Below are 4,332 nucleotides of genomic sequence, written 5' to 3'. Positions count from 1 at the left end.
CAGATGCATCAGAGGCCAAAGCTGGTCCTCGAAGGTTTGTCCTGTAGGTTTTAGAAATGTTCCTGTTTCGTCACAGCTGATTTTCAGTGATAAGTGATTGACAGGCTTTTGCTGAACTACAATCCTCCACAGGGAAACATTGAAAACCTGTAGAACAATGGCCCTCGAGGACCGACTTTGGGAATGCCTGCTCTAAGGCATAACTTGAATGCTTATAAAGATAATATTTTCCAAAAGAGGAGCTAAAAAAGTTGCCTAAAGAGGTGGGATGTATAATTTTCCGATTATAACAAGTGGGATCTATATGATAAAGATGACATTTTTATTTTTACATTTAAGTCCACAGGTATAAATATGGTTTTGCATTTTAGAGTCTAATCTAAGCATGCGAGTGTGCAGGCTGACTAATGTAAGAGTCTGATTGCAGAGCCTAAAGGTAGCGGGACCCTTTTGAGGACTGGAATTTGAGGCCACTCCTTGAAAGTTTATGCATTTTATTTTTATGTCTGTGTTTCTTCTTTAAAGAGGAACGTTGCAAAAGGCAACGTGTACTTTCTCACATGGTTCATTCATGCACAACTGCTCTGCTTCATCAGGTTACTGAGCACAGAGCAGCTTCGATTTAAACAGACAGCTAAAGTCTGAGGGGAGAAAAGAAGGGCTTCCTAGTGCGATTGAGGCTTATGTCTGAATGATATTTAGCGATTTGGTGAACGTTGCAGCTTGTAAAGCCCTCATCTCCCAGACTTAAGAGTATTCTCCTCTGTTTCTTGCTCATGGAGCACAGTACTACAGAGGAATAATCTCTTCTTTACGCTGGCTTTTGTTCCAGCTTTAAAACTCAGTCCCTAATGTCCACCTTTTTCTATTTTCTTCAGTTTATTACGATACATCTACTGTCTTGTAGAATTTTTTGCTGATTATATTGCCTTGTTTTTGACACATTGTTAAATCTTTTCTTGGATTTAATATTTTAGATGCATCAACTGAATGAAAACATTCAATTTCTACTGTGTTTTCTTTGTCAATTATTTTAGCAAGAATCATACATTTTTACATGTTCTACATTTTGTGCATTCTGTCTTGCGAACATTGTTGTGACCTTCCTGTTCCTGTCTTTAATCCCAGTTAGTCTTTCTCAGTTCCTCTGAAGGTCCAGGTTTCATCAACTATGATTATTTTGGTTTTAAATATGACTATCAATAATTATTATTTAAGACTTTCCTACAACAAATAAACATCTTCCTATAACATATGAACCATTATAGATAAAATAAATGTATATCAAATCATAAGATAATGTTTAATATATTTATATCTTTTTTTCAGTTTAAACCAGGCAGGTCATGTTTCTGTATAAAGAGCTCAGCAGGCTTCTGCTGGTACCTAAAATGTAGCTGTGTTTGACGTAAACCAGTGAAGGAGTTGATGAGCTCAGATTATTCTGACCTGTACGGTTTCTGAGCAGAGATCCTCAGCCTCTGACTGAAAGGGTAATCTACCTCCATCACAGGCTCTCTGATGTCTCTTCACTCCCTCAGTCCTCATCGTTCTTTTTCTCAAAATCCAGCAGCACCATGGTTAGATGAGCGAAGCTCCTCCACGGTTTAATGAGCTGAAGATAGGGCCCCTGTTGGTGATCACTTCTACCACTGTTCCCATTTAGGGGCCAGGTTTCACTTCACGGGACACAAAGTGCGAAGTGAAGGAGCAGGAGTGATTTTAATAGCGGCACGAAGTACCCCCACCCACCTGCTGCTGCTCTGCCAACATTCACCTCTCAACCACAGTTAACATGTTTTTTTAATGAGGCACTTCAGAATTAAACATTCCAATTCCTAATTTTTGATCTAATTCATTAATTTTTCTTTCCTCTCATCTTCTGCCGGTGTTCTCCTAAGCTTTCTGATGAGACAAATGGTGTCTTTTAGGATATTTCTGAAACTTGCTAATAATTGTATCTCATTTATTTTCCTCAGATCTGTCGCTACAGTTTGAATTGTTTGAAAAATGTGTACGTTTGTAAAATTATTGAACAAAAACACACTTTGAAATGAGCTCAGATGATTGTATTCTTCTGCAAAATGCTGTTGCACAAAATTAGTACCAATTATTTTTACTCTTGATTCTGAATTGGTCCAATGTCAACTGTTCATATGGGTCATTATTCTGCCCTTTGTGAACTTCTGTTTAAGTTTCTTTTTAAGTTTAAGTTTCTTTTTTATTCTCAGCTACATTTATTTTGTTCTGTGTTTTCTTGGTCATTGGTTTCTTTTTAATTCTGTGTTATATTTAAGCAGTGTTTAATTTTTGTAGTTGCTCTATGTTGCCGCCTTGTGCCAGACTCCTTTTCCTTAGCTCCTTCTAGTTACTTCTATCTACACCTGCTCCCTATCAGCTAATTAATCCTCCCATTGTTTCGGTCTCCCATATATACACCTTCTGTTCAGTTACTCTTTGCTGGATCCTTCACATTCTTTTTGTTTATTTCTCCCTCTTGTCTCCTAGGTCTTTTAATTCTTGAGTTTTTCCTTGTCTATCGGTTCTGAACTTTGTACTTTGTATTTTTACGTTTTTTCATTAAATCTGAAAGAAACCACCTCAACTTCCATCTCTGAATTTGGGTCCTCTAAAAACCTCAACACAACCTGACAATATGAGCAAATGTACAAACCCATCAGGCTCTATGTAGAACTAATACTTGCCCTTACTAGGTTATACATAAAGGCCTATTTTAAATAGATGTCTAACTGGGAAGACTTACCAAAACTGAGACCCACTTCTGCGACATGTGCTATAGATCTTCTTCTGGTCCTAGGTTAAAATTATCATTTATATTGCTTCACACAGGAGGTTTCTATAGGAAGAAAAAACATGTTCAGGTCATGTAACAATATAAACATGAATGTTGAAGTAATAAATTCGACTTAGTAGTCAAAGTTCATTATTTTTATAAAATGTCTGTCTTATTCTTGCTTTTTAAGATTTTTGATTAAACTTAACTATTTGTTTAATATGCAACCATAACTTTAGTAACCTGATAACACCCTAATGGTGAAGTATTTGTGCAGATTTTGAATATACCACATTGACTCACTAGTTGGCAATAGGTATGGCTAGCATTAGAATATTATATGGGTTTACAATGTACAATATTTCAATGGATTTGGATCCAAACTTCAACTAGGCCAATAGTGCATGGAAAGTATTCCTTGATGGAATGTTACATGGAGCCTTTATATCACCGGCTTCACCCACACCAATGGTTTTAGATGCTGCAGAAGCTGCTCTGGGACCAGTTTATCTGCTTGTATCATTGAGAAAAGAGACAACCAGGACTTTTTTCTAATAATCTCATATCCACACTTTGTATCCTGATGAATACAGGTCCTTTTCCCCCCCAGCAGTAATGGCAATTGAAGAATATGCTATCCTGAATGAAAAAGAAAGCGCTTACATTTGTGCTAGAACTGGAAAGTGGCAGAATTATTACTGAAGCTATCAATAAAACGAGTCTTTGTGATGTGCTCATGAAAATGCATTCAAACTATTTCCTTTAACACTCTCAGGCTTTTTTATCAAATAGTCTATGTTCCCTGCAGAATGCAGGCTCTAATAGTCTCCAGTGTAAAAAGAGGAACATGATAACATTTCTTTTATCTGAATTTAATCTGCACAAGCAGTAACAAAGGCTCAGCAAAAGGAGCACATTTTAGTTTCCTCACCTGTCCCCCTCCACAGCAGAATAATGAGACTACAGGGACAATGAGGAGAGAAACCAGAACTTTCATGAATGGAAAGTTGTTCCCTTTTAGGACAAATGCAGCACTTTATTGGTACAAGCAGATGGTTGGTTATTGGCATGAATACTGACGGATGGCAGGAGGTTTGTGTCACAGGATCACAGGAAACTTTTTAGATAGAAGAAAAAGGGAGTCCAGAAATGTGCCTCAGTTCGCATCATCTCACCCTCTAATTACACGCCATCCTTTTAATGAGCAGAAAACAGGCAGGTAGAAAGCAGCTGTTCCGATGTACTAATTAGGATAAATTATGTTTTCTAGGTCTTGGTAAAAGAATGAACATCTTTTATAAGAGTCACATTATCTATTTTCTTTTCTTTTATTGATAAATACTTTTTTGTGTTTTGTATAATGGGATGTCAGCTCTTTATAAGAAATTATCATGAATATGCTTTTATATTTCTCTAGTTGTTATTCAATGATGAAAATATAAAACAATTAAAAACTAAAATATGTTTTCTCTGCTTGTTGAAAGAATAAGGTAAGGAACAATTAATGCTTCTAACCGCTGATGAATTGCAGAAAGTGT

Source organism: Cyprinodon variegatus, unplaced genomic scaffold (assembly GCF_000732505.1).
Source record: "Cyprinodon variegatus isolate N-32 unplaced genomic scaffold, C_variegatus-1.0 Scaffold1390, whole genome shotgun sequence".
Taxonomy (NCBI): domain Eukaryota; kingdom Metazoa; phylum Chordata; class Actinopteri; order Cyprinodontiformes; family Cyprinodontidae; genus Cyprinodon; species Cyprinodon variegatus.
Note: the sequence above shows the minus strand (reverse complement) of the source record.